Source organism: Ambystoma mexicanum, chromosome 5p (genome assembly GCF_040938575.1).
Source record: "Ambystoma mexicanum isolate Mex_15411 chromosome 5p, UKY_AmexF1_1, whole genome shotgun sequence".
Taxonomy (NCBI): domain Eukaryota; kingdom Metazoa; phylum Chordata; class Amphibia; order Caudata; family Ambystomatidae; genus Ambystoma; species Ambystoma mexicanum.
In genome coordinates, this window is record NC_090930.1 from 399,946,912 (window position 1) to 399,962,595 (window position 15,684).

Below are 15,684 nucleotides of genomic sequence, written 5' to 3' on the forward strand. Positions count from 1 at the left end.
TGTGCCTTAGGCTATGCGGATGATGTAATGCTGATTGACTGTACAGAGATTGGTCTGCAAAGACTGATACTCGCGTTTGAAAATGATGCCAAATAAGAATTATATGCAGATAAATCCTGCTAAAAAAGTCATGATGGCTTTAAAATCTAATAAGGGCGGTGCTATAAAAAATCAGGTGGCACCTTGACAACACCAAAGTGCCCATAGTAAAAGAGACAAAATATCTAGGTTACCGAATTAGAGCCAATCCCACGATTGAAGCTATTGAGACTTATATCAACAGTAAAATCAGACAGTTGGTAAGCCAGATGAAATCAATCCTACATAACTACTGTAAATTTACCTTGGCCCCACTGTTGAAATTCTTTCAAGGCAAAGTAGTCCCAGTCCCCATGTATGGGATAGAATTAGAATCCCTGATAACAAAACTGAACTGGACTCGATTGGAGGGTGGATTGTGAAAAGAAGTTCTAAACCTGCCACCCTTCATACGATGTCATGGTTGCGATATGAGTTGGGCATTCAACCACTAGCTTCCCAAGCAGAATGGAAAAGAATGGCCCTATTTAGGCTCATTTTAGTTGCAATGAAAAATTCCCTATATGATGATATTAAGCGTCTTTTGGAATTAAATACCAATTGCTTCCTTAATGATTTAAGAAAATATGCTATGCAACAGCTCACACTCTGCAATTCAACAGAAAGGGAGTTACTGGAAAATCTAGTAAAAGTGAAGAAAAAGATTGCGGCAACAGATTGGAGTGTAACAAGATCTATGTTTGTGGAGAAGAAAAGTGTTGAGGCTATGTAATCTCTTAATAGACCCTTAGTTGAGTTATTGTAGCTACGCGCCCACTCGGGTTGCTCTGTATGCTGTCATCTTACCTGCCTGCGTCCTTGCAGGGTTTCAAATTCTTCTTTTCCTGTCCGTGCTCATGTGGCCTATCATTTTTTGCACTTCTGTACTCTCGCTGTTGCTTACGACTTGCATCCTTCCTTGGGTGCAGTCCTCAGTCGCTCGTCTTGAGGTTCTCAATCACGGCATCTTGCACCTTTACTCAAGGTGTCTACGTCTCATCTCCAGAAGCATTCTGTTGAAGGAACAGCATGCTCACCCCCATTACCAGTGAATCCTGTCGCCCAGACGGGAATGAAGATCCAGCTCAACCTAGTTTCTGAATTCCAGAAGGACGGAGACTGTCACAATTGGACAATACCTTCAAGATTGTACCCTCTATGCGGTCTTCAAACCGCAAGACATCCAGGGTTTTTTATGCCAAGGGAAGCTTTTTCCCTGAACTGTGGGCTTGCTCCTCAGCATTCCACTAGACTTGGGTTAGTCAGCAGGCATGGTCTGCAATGAAAGAGTCACTCCTGTGAGGTGGTCTGTAGATGTGGTGAAAGGGATGGATTCCTTGTGCGATAGAGGGAACCGGCAGACAAGTTATTCAAATAAGCTTGTTCTGGGAGAGGGGATGATGGAGGATGGCCAATCGCTCCACCTCCTGTCCTTCCTGGCCAGTCGGTAGTTGGATGCAGTAGCCTTGGGGTAGGAGGACATCGGAAACATGTGTGAAGGATGGGGTATGATATGATATGATATGATAAGGTATTTGTAACGCGCCTATACACAAGTGTAAACCATGTTTCAGTGATGAATAAGGCATCAAGCTTGTTGTACACAATGAGGTTGGCGATCTCTGCAGCGTGAATGACTTCTGAGCGAGCATTGATCAACATGAGAGGATGTGTACATGTGGTCCACGGGTGCTGGATGGGGGCAAGGGCAATTTGATGAGGTTCGCTATGATAACTTGCCAAGGCTGCCCAAGGCACTTGGCCATTCGAACCCTAGCGAGAGTGGCGATGGGTTGTGTTGGCAGGAGACACATGGTGATGTCTTTTGGTGAGTAGTAGTAGTAGCAATTAGTTTTATGTGAAATACAGGATAGTGGGTCAGGCCTGTGGCCCTAGCAGGCCCCCCCAAACAGGCAAATAGAGGTGAGGTCCTTGTCTTCCACGTCCTTTGCTGAGGACACCGGCAATGAGGATGCCTAAGGAGGGCTGATTAAATAGATGGTGGGAAGAGCAACTGAGTGGAAGGGCCTGCTCACGTGACCAGCAGCCTACTCAAAGCTGTTTGCCTTGAGCTGGCCTACAGTCCTTTAGCAGAGGCTTGGAAGGCATGAAAACAGGAGGTGGTCAGAGAAACTGATTGGCAGGGTGTGGTCACATGACCAGCAGCCTACTCAATGCTGTCTTCCTGGAGCTGACCTATAGTTATTAATTAGATGCTTAGAAAGCACTAAAACTGGAGGTGGGTGGAGTAACTGAGTGGCAAACCCTAGTCATTTGACCAGCAGCCTACTCATTGCTGTCTGCCTGGAGCTGGCCTACAGTCCTTAAGTAGAGGCTTGCTTGGAAAGCGTGAAAACCGGAGGTGTGTGGAGCAACTAAGTGGAAAAAAACCCTAAAAGCACCATCCTGGATGGAGGCAATCATGAAGCTACTGATTCCTGTGATCGTGTTCATGTTGGTGATCTTCTGTACCTGTAGCTGGGCTTTGATGTTGTGCCAAAGCACTGCCTAGCAGCACAATGATGATGGTCTAAATTGAGGTACAGAGTGCACCTTGTGGCACAAAAACTAGAGCAGTTCAAACTGATGACCCAGACAGGCCATGCATGATTGCAATAGAGCAGCGCCTTCACCCCCCAGGCACCACCACAATTCCCCCACCAGACCGTGAGAATGATGTAGAACACTGGGTAGATTTAGCAGGGGATGGAGAATGTATATGTATGACGTGTAACCCTGAGCAATATTCACAAGCATGGGAAGGTTTAAGGTCTGAATGCAGAGCTTGGGTACCAAAGGAAGGGCCACCACCATATTTGGAAGCAGAAAGATTGAAAAGGGAAAGAATGGAGAAGGTCACCTGGGCGTTTGCTGTTTTGGATAAGGCAGATGCCTGGAAGTGTACGTCAGGGGCCGCGGGGAGGGTGCTTGTGGGAGGGGAGTGGCGACAGGGGCTATTGTGCAGGGCAGATAGTGCATGCCATGGGTTTAGAGTATACTGGCAATCAACCGCCATCTTAGATAACAGCAGCCATATTGAAATTGAGGCCTGATGCTGCGTTGCAGCAGGGACTGCAGGCATAGGCCACAAACATATAAATAAGTGTTTTCAGGCAGAAATAGGTTGTATCATGGGCGAAGGTGTGAAAGGCCAAAGCTGCAGAGATTCAGAGACCTTTCACTGTCTCAAGTTGCCAGCATTTTGTATCCCAGGAGAAATGTGCCCTGTAAGGCCACAAGTGGTTGAGAGCTCCCTGCGAAAAACTATCCAATCAGAAGGAGGACACAAGCCTACGACCTTCCCCATCTCAACTCTAAGTAACAACGCCCAGCTGCCCCTGTCCCAAGACCCCAGCATTCCAAAGTACCAGTCAGTCACGGACCACTGACTATAAAGCTATTAGACCCCCAATCACTCAGAAAAGATCACTTGATTGTCTGTCTGACCAATGTGTCTGGAATTGATTTGGGGTTTGTCAGTTACAATTTCCATGAAGTATCATCTTATCCTTTGTCTGCAGTACCAGGTGCACATTGATAAAAAATGTATTGTTTTTTCTTCATATAATAAGCAATTAACTGTAGCTTCATGCCTGGTGCAACAAGAAGCCCACGTGGGAGAAGATGGACAGACGGGCTGGGACCAATGTCCTGGGATCCCTTATAGACCAGGTAGCCTATGTATAGGGTCACACCAACCAACCATTCGGATGTGTACCTTATGTAACTCACGTCACTGATGGCACTGTGTGCCTTTTTAATGTTCAGCTTGTACTCATTTTGGCAGCAGAGTGAGTTGCTGGCACATCTCTATTTTTGTGGAAAATAACCTTGTTCTCCTTGCAAGAGGTGTCCTGGGCATTTTTCCCTAGTGGGTTGCATTTCTTCTGGTGTGAGCATTGTGGGGCTTCTCTATAGCTGGAACATGTCGGTGTCGCTGTGTGATGTGTATGTTCTGTCAATGTTGTGTCTTTCCTGGACATGTTGACATAGCAAGAGTAGTCCTACATTGATGTTACATTAGATGGCGGTTACACTATCCTCTGGTGTAATTTCCGATTTGGAAGTCTAACATGTCCAATATGTAATGTGCATGTATCAGTGGCGTGCGTTTTGCCGCTTTTTTGGCTCTCTGGCCTAGGGTGTTTCTGCGGGTGTGCCCTGTGATTTGTGGGTGTGTCGGTGGTTATGACCCTATTTTTGGTAGTTCATTCAGTGGGTGTGTCCATCATTTTTGGGGTGTGTCCTTGGGTGTGTTCTGGTCTAGATGGGTATGTCAGGGGCGTTGCATGTCTCAGAGAGTGTGATGCCTCCAGAGTCTAAGTTTGAGGGTATTTATTAAACAGACACAAATCTTGGAAGATGTGTGTCGAGTGTTGTAACTTAAACATGAAGTTGATGGTGTAAGTGTTGTGATTGATGCATGTATATTTGTGGATTTGTGCAGTGATGACAGGGTTGAATCGCAAAAGTGTGTGAGTGTAGGGGAAACATGTTCTCCGGTGAAAAGTGAAAATGTTTGCCATGCTTGGCAGTATGTTTGTAGTTTTCTGTGCTCACTTGAGCTGGTGTGTCTTCTGCCGATGGAATTTGTATCAGCTATTTTGTGTTGAATGACTGTTTTCTTAGTGAATCAGGTGTGATTTACGTCTGAATTGGTGCATGGTGTAAATTTGCCTTTTTTGACTTAATCTACACTGCATGTACGACTATATGACTTTTCAAATAACTTATGTGCATAAAAGACATAGGGCCTCATTACAAATCAGGCGGTCCGGAAATAATGGTGGCGATAAACCCACTGCCACCGTTGTTTCCGGACCACCTGATCCCGACTCCTGCAGGCGGGAGGTGGTGTTCCCGCCAGGTTTGACCTGGCGGGTTTAAGACCGCCCGCCTGCAGGCGGACGAGGAAACACCGGCAGCATTACGAGATGCTGCCGGTGTTTCCATGATCTCCATTCCCATTGAGTCCCATAGGACTCAATGTGAATGGGGATTAACACCATTCCGCCTATGTGATTCCCGGAAAACCGGGGTTGTAATGCCCCGGTAATTCTGGGAATCACGGAGGCGGAATGGTAATACGAGTCCGGCGGTAACCAGGCGGTTTTACCACCACGGTTACCGCCGAACTCGTAATGAGGCCCATAGTTAGTACATTTGTGCCATGTGAATATTTGCACTTCAAGGTTTGCACTTTTGTTGGGCATACACTTTTAATAGTAGGTTACATATTGCAATAACGTATTTGAACATTGGCAAAATAAAAATAAAAATTATATTGTTTTCAAATAAATATAAATAGTCTCTATATATAAAATGCAATCAAGCATGTTCTCTACGTCAAAACTGTACATCCAACACAGGGACGTTTGTGGAATATAATAATTTTATAAACGCAAGTAAAAGGATGTTATTTTATCAAAATAAAATTACAAATTTACACTTTAAACATAAAACAATACATATTATAGTGAAAAGGTATTTTTATGCGGTACAAAACATGCAAACACAAATTTCATACTATTTGAACAAAAATCCATTAATGTTAAGGTTAAAGGTACTTGTGCCGCGCACCATCACCGCCGGAGTGGTCCCTAGGCGCTCTGGCAGATCTGAAAGAGGATGGGTGTAGTGGTAATAGGAGAGTGAGAGCTGTGATGTCCTGTTGGCAACTTCAGTTCAGTTTTCATCGTCCACTGAGCCTGAGTGTGGTTATCAGGTCTGTGATAGTTCCTTTGTGCTGTTGATACGGGTTATGTGTTGTCTGTCTGTTGTTGCAGTGTGGTGAAGTATGTGCGGAGTGCTGTGTGGAGAAGAGGTATTGTGGGTTTCTGTGTGAGAAGTGTATGGGGAAAGTTTAGGTTTTCTAGTTGGGGTAAGTGTTTTTTTTCTTACCTCTTAGTCCTTGCATTTCTTTGCTCCACATCTATGGTTATCCTGTGAGTTTGGTATTGTTGTTTGTCCATCTAGTTGGCAGGTATGATGGGGGTGGCAGTTTTCCTCTGTGCTACTTTAGTGTTTTGCGTACCTCGTTAAAGCAGGCGTGTTCCCCTACCCTGGTGTTGGCAAAGTTTAGTGTAGAGGACAGGGTCGGACTGGGACAAGAAATAGGCCCGGACACCAAAAAAAAAGTGGCCCACCCCTCGTCTCAAGAAAGTGGCCCACCCCTCGCCTCAGAAAAGTGGCCCACCTCGCACCTCATAAAAGTGGCCCTCAAACCATCATCCATGAATTGTGTCAATTCACAACTTTACAGAAAATGCTACTTATGGAGGGTTCATGTGTCTGTTTCATTACAACACAACTCATAAAATAACATAACTTTGCATAGTTCTGTGACGGGGTCCACAGCTACAAGGCGCAGGAGTGACATGAACCTACCACCCCCACTGCGGTTTTGAGACCTGCTGCAAGTCGATGCTTATATAGGGTTCCGAACCCCAGCATGAAAGGAGGGTTAGGGTGATGATGGTTGGATAGGAAGTGGGGGAAGTAGGAAAACCAGAATGAGGTTTAGAGAGATGTTGTATAGCATTGTTCCTAAGTACACTACGAAAAATATGGTTATGATTTCACTAATGTGATATACATTTCATACAAAAATGAACCACCATATGTATCATTAAAATCTCTATTCATATTGTTATTTTAGTCTTACTCACGGTTCCCTCATGGGCTGTGGCCAGGTCAGAAAACGTCCATGGCCGGAGTGCTGATCTTTGAAAGATGCTGTCTGCTCTTAGTCGCTTTGAAGATAGCTGCGGTATTCTCCTTTCTCCCTTTTGTAAGGGTTGGGGCAAATAAGGGGGGCCTCCAGATTTCTGCCACAAAATTTATGCCGTGCCTGGTCCTGCAGCAGGGGAAGAATTCCGCCTGCTTGCCCTTCTGTAGCACCATTGTTTAAATTGGTGTTCATTCGCTGATCCTTGCTATGTTCCGTCATGCTATAGGCTGGTGAGCAGAACACCCCGCTGTCGGAAGGGCTGGGGAAGTGTCGGTGCTCCGGCTGTCTTGATCCTCGTGGATGCTTAACAGAAAAACTGTGGCCTCACCTCTCTCCGTGTGTGAAAGCAGTCCTGTGGTGCCTGCAAAATGCGGCTTTCAGGTGTTGCAGGCCAGCAATTTAAACAATTACTTTTTCCATGTATTGGAGTGTTCGTCGCAGGGGGCCGCGGGAGTCTGCTTACATACATTTTGACAAGTGCTATTTCAAAAGCCGCTTGTCAGTCAGCTAATTTCATTTCTTGTAGCCGCCTGCCTTTGCCTTCCCAAGCACACAGTTGATCCCTTGTCACGCTGACCCAGCTTAATTTGTTCTGGGAAGCTGCGGATGTGCTGGAAGGGCTGGGGCACTGACGGTCGCCCACCCAGTGGCACTCGCTGTGTTTTGTTACACACGGGCACGGACCATTCTTCCGATTCCCCCAGGGCCGCCTTGTGTGAGGCCCTGGCCACTGCTGACACTGCATCATTTCTGCTGTATTGGATGGGCTGGGGCAGTGTCAGTCTACCAATGCCGCTCCTGAAGCTCGGTTCCTCACGAGAGCAGTATGTTCTTAGTTCTTTCTTTTTCTTCCCATGGGCCGCCTGTACCTGAATGAGCTGGAAGGTGAGCGCAGGCTTGCCCACGCTGCTGCCTCCTACAATCACTAGCCGGTACATTGCCTACACTGAGCAGTCATTCCAGCCCGCCATTGGGGTGAGGGGTTGGGGGACCCGAGGCAGGCCTGGTTTTTCCGCAGGGGCAAATGAAGAGGTCCCAGGGCCACGGCAGGCCCGGGGCTGCCTCTGCCTGCTCCTCCTGGTGCTGGCTCTCCGGTTTTTGGCATCCGAGGCTTGGACTGGTCCACTTCCGTGCACCTTCAGTTCTGCTTATAGGCAGCACCGGCTCTTCCTTTCCTTAGCGCATTGTGCTGCCACCGTCTTTGTCTTTTGCCTGCTGTGCTGATGTCATGCGGGTTGGGACAAAGTCACTGCCTTCCCAGCGCGGCATCCAATGTTTAGCTTCCAGTGGGCCAAGGAACGCGCCTGGCTCTCCATTTCCTTCCTGCAGGGCCGCTTTTAGTTTCCGTATCGGAGGCTGCCGTGCTGAGTCTGAGTCAGGTAAGTATGGAGGTATCACGCCTGCTGCCCCTCTGGGGCTTCGTTGACACCCTCGTGTGCCGGGGGTTAAATGTTTCATTACTGCTGCCGCCTGCAGCCATTGTTTGCTCCCTCTCGTTGTTGGTCCATGTCGTCCTGCTTTTTGCATTCTGCTGAGGTGTCGGAGGGGTTGGACAGAGTCACTCCTCTGCTGCACAGCATCGGTTTGCTATCCTGCTTCCTGCGAGCGGGAACAGCCCTGGATGTTTCCGATTCTTTCCAGCAATACCACTTTTCTAGTAACATAAATCACTGCCTCTCCTGCCGCCTCCCCCATTGCTGTCACTCTCTCTCCATGTCTTCATTGCACTTTCAACCTCTGCAGCCCCATTTTTATTGGGCCAGCGCTGGCGGTCCCCAGGCACAACAAGTTGCTTTGAACTTTGCAAAGAAGTGCAACAAATTTGCTGCTTCCTGCAAAGTTGAAAGCAACATAATGTGTGCGCTGGCGCCGCCACTGTGCTGTGGTCACAGCCAGGCCCAGCCCAGCCCTGCATGCAGCCTCCTGGCTCCTGCTGCTGTCGTTACTCTGCTGCGGGTGCTTTTTGGCTTCTTTTTTTTTCTTCCTCACACTGGCCCAGCATGGGCAGAAACCGGCCCCCAGGCAGGGACTGACCCATATCGTATCGGCCACGGGCCGATTGGCCGAGGGGCCAATCCACCCCTGGTAGAGGATTCTGGTCCATTCCTGCCCATTCCCGTGTCAGTCGTCCTTACCTGACTATGTTTCCTCTGAGGACTAGTGGTCTGTGGACATGGCGTCCTCCCCCTACACTCCTGGTCCCTCCTTGCCCATCCCCAAGTGGGATCCTAACCTACCTATGTTTCCTCTTTGGTATAGTGGTATGCAATAATGGCATCCTCCCCCCACCCTCCAGTTATGGAAGAAAAGTTAGAAGTTAGGGAGGATGGGTTTCCTCTCTGGGATTCTTGTTTCCCACTGCTTAGATATGCTTCCTGGTCGTTTCCTTCTAGTTCTGGGGCAAAGAGCCAAGTTTTGAGTAGTTTTCTGAATCGAAGATGAACCCTTGTGTTACGTATGTATTTTGGTAGCTCATTCCAGGTTATTAGTGCCAGTTAAGAGAAAGATGATCCTCCAAATATTCTTTTGTCAGATGGTTTCGGTTCTAGGCAGATGTCGTTGCTTTATCTGTAGCATTTTCAGTACTGGAGTGATGTGTTCTCTTCGTGGTAGTTTGAGCAGGAGTCTCGCCGCAGCGTTTTGGATGCGCTGGAGTTTTTTTAACAGTTGTACTGGCATTCCTAGGTCTAAGGCTGTCAGCGTAGTGTACTCTGGGCATGATGGGAGTGATGATGGTTAGCTTTTTGTGAGTGAAAGAGAGGAATGGTAGGATCTTTTTTACTGCATGTAGGAGGAAGAAGCATTTCTTGATTATAGCGTTTACTAGTGGCTCTAGGGTTACTTTGCTTTCCATCAAAACTCCCAGGTTCTTTACTATCGTTGATGGAGCTGGCGCTGTACCAAGTTCCGTCGGCCATGGGATGTAGTGATTGTTTTCTCCAATTTTGGATATGATCATTATTTCTGTTTTGCCTGGGTTCAGTTTGAGGTTGTTTGAGTTCATCCAGCTGTAGAGTTCTTGTAGGCAGTGTTCCATTGTTGGGTTTTCTTCTTGTCTGTCTTGTATTTTGTAGACTATTTGTGTGTCGTCAGTATAGTTGTAACATGTGAGGCTGTGTCTTTTAATGAACTTGATTGGTTGAGCCAGGTATATGTTGAAAAGCAATGGAGAAAAACAGGTGGATTCTCTTGAGGTTGATTTGAAAGGTTTGATCCATATGGTTGCTGTTCTGTTTGTTAGGAAGGATTTAGTCCATAGTAAGACTAGGTCTGTGATTCCTATTTCTTCCAATCTCCCAATGAGGATGTCGTGGTTGACTGTGTCTCTCTTGAATTTAAGAATGTAATCACTTTTTTAATTAAAGGTAGTATGTGATACATTTTCTACACATGCATGAATAGCATGTTACTGCAGACCTGTTTTAGAATATACATGTGTATGTATTTAATGGCTTAATCTTCTTATTCTGTCCGTCAAGTTTACTCACAGTTGTATATGTATTATTAATACTGGTTTTTGTTGCACTATTGTTAATTAATGTATCTCTTTTAAATAACAAGATCCAAAGCATCAAGCAAGAAGAACTAGTCTTGATTAGTTTATGTCTAACGCTTCAATAAAGTCTATTTGTGATACGTCAAAACTCTCATTGTAAAACTGTAATAAAATGTTACTACAAAGTAAAAATAATTTCTATTGCTTTGCAAACAACACATTCTTTTGTTTAAATAAAACCAAAATTATGTTAAGAATCAAGTGATTTGAAATGTTCTCTAAAGTTCCATTTAAAAATATTTACGTATTATTTTAATTGGGTTGAAGTTATGGCTTTTAAAAAAGAGGTTTTACATACTGAGTTTCAGCAACTGCATTTTAAAAGCATTTGAAGTTTTAAAGCCGTTGGTTGTGTAAGACTGCATTTGACAGTATGTAACTTTTGTTTTATTTGATGTTTATTCATAATACTTTTTTAAGTGTTTTAAGTGTTTTTATGTTAAAAGTGCACCTTTTGATTTTCAATAAAGTATAAATGTTCTATAACATTTAGTACTTTTAGTACTTTTATATTTGTTATTTTTAATAGGTAATTATTTTTTATTTGTTATGTGTTGTACATGTTTTATTATTAATTAATTATATTATGTTACATAGTTAAAGTAAGGTTACTTTTAAAACTAAATTTGAGTACTTAAATTGCGCATATACATTGTAGTATAAATATGTGTTTTATATGATACACTGTTTAAATGTTCACATTTAAAAAATAACTGGTTTTTAATTATTTTAATTAGTATCAACTTTCATTGTGTTTGTATATTTTATTCAGCAAGAACTAAACATTTATGGTATGCATTATAGTCATTTGTAATATTGGTCATATTCATTTCAGTCGTTATTACAAACTTTGTTAGTATTAGTATATTAAGTACAGCATGAAGTACGTTTAAATTATACCACCAAGGTCACTAGCCAAACAACTGAAGACAATGAAACTACATCAACTAATCAAAGGAGCAACTCACATGGAGTGACATACACTCAACGCAGTCTTCGCCAAAAAAACTCATCACCACTCATCATCAGATCCTCTGGAGCAAACACCTCATCATCCCCTTCGTAATCACGCTGGCTACAACAAAAACCAAACAACCCAACAATCTGCCAGCTATCATGAAAAAAACTGCAGGACCATCAAAAATAGCAACCTAACTGAACTACTGGAAATCAACAAACCACTGACAATAACAATGTATGAAGCTGACCTTGACAGAAAACAGAACTACTTCACAAATGGATCACCACAACAATAGACAAGATCTCCAATGAAAACCCCTTTACCCCAGCATACAAAAGAGCGACAGCAAAATGGTTTACCCCGCTAATCAGCACCATGAATACAACAACAGGAAACTTGAACTAGAATGGAGGAATAAAAACAACCAGGCCAAGACATTTCAATTCCAACAACAAATCCACTCATACAAAAAGGAAATCCAGATGCCAAAAAGAAAATACTTTGACAGCAGAATCACCAAAGCTTCCAACACCCAAAAAGAACTATTTAAAATCATAAACAAAATTAGAAACACCCTGTCTGCAACAACAGACTGATAACTTTGCCGAAACTATGCAACAACCTTGAGACTACTTCAAAAACAAAATCAGCATCATCCGACAGATCATACATAGCAGACCAAGCAACCTCAACATGCAATCCATCCACCCTTCCGAGGATCACCAGAACAAACTCTGAAGCTTCCTCCAAATAGCAGTGGAGACTGTTTCCTGTTGTCAAGGGAAGCAGATGAGGGGATTTTCAAGACAATTTCATCTTGGAGCAGGGCATTTTAGTGACGTCAGAGTCGTCATGCAATACCGCAATACTGCAGTGTACCCTGTATCAAAGGGAGGGTCGTGGAGACTAATTCAAGATTTACACCTGATAAATGATATTGTAGAGGCTGAGTACCCTCTAGTCCTTAACCAGTCCACAATCCTATGTAATATACCCGTTGAGGCAAAATATTTCACTGTGATTGACCTAAAAAATGCATTTTTCTCAATCCCATTGCACAAAGACTCACAAAATTTGACGTAATTTACGTTCAGACAGATGCGTTTGAAAAGCACGAAGTTACCCCAGGGGTACTGTGAGTCTCCTTCAATTTCCAACTGAGTCCTGCAGATGGACTTAAGCAATATTACATTAGAGTGTGTTGTCTTGCAATATGTGGATGACATCGTAATTTGCAGCACGACAGAGGAGACGTGCAGACACAATTCTATACAGCTATTAACTATATTGGCTGAGAAGGGATATAAAGTGGACAAAGAAAAGTTACAATATTGTCAGGAAGAAGTGCTTTACATAGGCCAGCTGATTTCACAAGAGGGGAAAAGGGTTACCCCTGAAAGGGCTGAGGCCATATTGAACACAACCAAGCCACACACGATAAAACAGATGCAGAGTTTTCTAGGCCTTTGCAATTATGTCAGGGCATGGGTCTTTGACTATAGCCCGTATACCAAGCCTTTGTTACAGGCCCTAAAAAAAACACAGGTGACAAAAGAAAAAATTGAATGGACTGAGGCCATGGAAGAAGGGTTTGTTGAACTCAAAAAAGCCATCTGCACGGCACTAGTTTTAGGAATTCCCAATTATGCACAGGAATTCTACCTGTTTCGCACATAAATGGCAGTGTTAAGACAGCAGTACTCACACAGAGAACCACATTGGGGTACAAGCCCCAGGCATACTACAGTGGGAATCTAGACCAAGTAATGAGGGGTCACTTCCCATGTGAACAAAGTTTAGCTGCCGCAGCGTTCGCCATAGAGAAGGCGACAACCATTGTGATGGGATGCGCAATGATGTTGTTCGTCGAGCACGCACTATTTACCATTCTAGAGAAACTGAAAGGCACATTGACATCTCAGAGAACTTCTGCTTATGAAGTGATCATATCAAATCCATTGATTAAGATAATTTGATGTAAGATAGTGACTCAAGCCAGTGCCATCTTAACCACTTTTGGGGCCCTGGGCATGGACATCTGTGGGGACCCCGCTCCACCAAACCAAAGGAATTAAGTGATCAAGAATATCTGGTCGCACCCACCGACCTCATCGTCGCAATCACAACCTATAAGTTGATATGATGCCTTGCAGCATTCAAAATAAGCATGGCTACTCCTTTTCAGTCCTCTGACCCTCTTCATTCTTACTATAATCAGAATAATAAACAAGTAGCATTGGAAGGTGAACATTAGCAGTCTACAAAGAGGTTACTTCTGTTCTAGTATAGATACAGAATACTTTTTATCAATAGCATCCAGGAAGGTATGCAGCCTGTAGTATTAATGCAGGACTGTATGTAAAAGGTACATGTAACCCAGAATAGACAGAGAACTCACATTAGCTGCCTCACGGAATGCAAAAGGGCTGAAGCATGGATAGGGGAGACCAATTAGAAGGAAGGAGAAAGCTACACATACCATAGCATGGATAGTGGATGAAGATTAGAAGCTACCAGGAAGGTATCTGTATCCAGACAGACTGAGATAGGAAGTGGAATATGGTTTTCAAATAGTGTTGCCATTAGAGATCAAAGAAACAAGTGCCTTTGGTGTGCAATACATCAATGCTCACTATTCTGGTGGAAGCAACACCATAGTGAAACCATGAATGAGGCTTTTATGAATATCATACCCTGCAAAGGAAGTCATTATGAAGGGCTGACAATTTTGACAGGATTAGGGACTGGCAATTTTGCCCAGGTTCCCACATTGGTTAAGGGGTGGATGTGTGCCAACTGTGCAATTTCTGCATTTCAACACTTTCTTTCTAGTTCTTATAATGAACTAAAACAATATAATTTTTTTAAAACTGACTTGGAAAGTACACAAATCACATGACCAAACATGACCATTTAAAAAAAAAAAGTATAGAAGTGTGTTACGCAAAATGGGAATGATTCTAGATCAATTCTCTCCATCATCAAGGAAAGTATAAAATTACCAGCATACCGATAGATGCGATTTAACACATTTAATCTGGGTTTTCTTTTGTATTTTAAAGCTTTAAATACTTCCAAAACAATGGCTTGTGACATTGCCATTTATAAACGTGCATAAAAACCTTTGACTTTTACAAAAAAGCAAACCATTTTTTGTGTCAAACGAGCAGACCTTAAAATATGCTTGCCCGAGGCCTGCAACATCTGGTCCGCTCTCTTCTGTCTACCACCCCTTCCAGTCAAATGGACTACATAAGAAGAAAGATCAACTAATGGGCTAAACATTACCACTGCATGCACGAAGGCAAACCTCACAGAGGCAGCAGTTATTTAAGAGATATTAGATCATTTGACCAGGATCACTCTGTCGTCTGCTGACAAAGCCAGTATACAACCATGAGCGCTTTTGTTCCACAGTCTTGAATTTGGATACTTATTCACCTCTTGGACTAACAGTTTTTGTTCATCATTGGAGGTGATTGCCTAGGTTTTACAACACCCGATCTGAACAAACCAATGTCTAGACCTCAGCATACAGATGATATGTTCATTTTTATAGCAACCCCTATCTGGTGTAGGTACATTGCCGATAATAGCATCTTTTGGGCTATAAAACCAGGTAAATATGCAGGAAGGTTTATAAACTTCAAACATAGGAAAGGCTCAGCCAGCTTTGCTGGAATGTGCTATTCTAATCTTGCATTGAACACTATCTCTTCAATGACACACTGAGCTAACTACTAAATGATTGTGGCGATCAATTTATAAATATGCATTTCAACTTTAGCTATTGCACATGATCAACATACTTCCCACAGGAAGGAAAGAGTGCTACAGAGTTGTGCCGTTAGGAACACACAATGTATGTATATCACAGTGAACACAGAAGGCAATACATGATGAATTGATCAAGGCAGAATATACTTGTCGAAACAGACAGGCAATGGGTTTAGAACCTCAGCAGCATGCCATAAAATATCCTGACACGTGCTATTTTTGTCTGGTGAACAATGGAATCTGATGTTTTTAGATCAGGCAGACGTGTGGGGATCCTGGGCAAGTGCCCCTTTTGCCCTCTAATACAAAAGTTTCTGAACCCAGCTATGCTTTCAGCAGAGCCAGTCACTGACGGCGAGCCAATCCATGACTGTGCGAACTATGAAGAATTCTATTAGGAGATAGAGTGAAAGTGAATGCATTGGCGGAAGGAGAAATTGTCTTCGTTGGCGGTTCCTCGAGAATCGATCAAAATTACGGGCAAAGATATACAGGGACTGCTGTGGTAAAGCACATAGCAAATGGAGAATTTCGAGTACTCAGTGCACAATTACCATCTCATTATTCAGCGCAAGCTGCAGA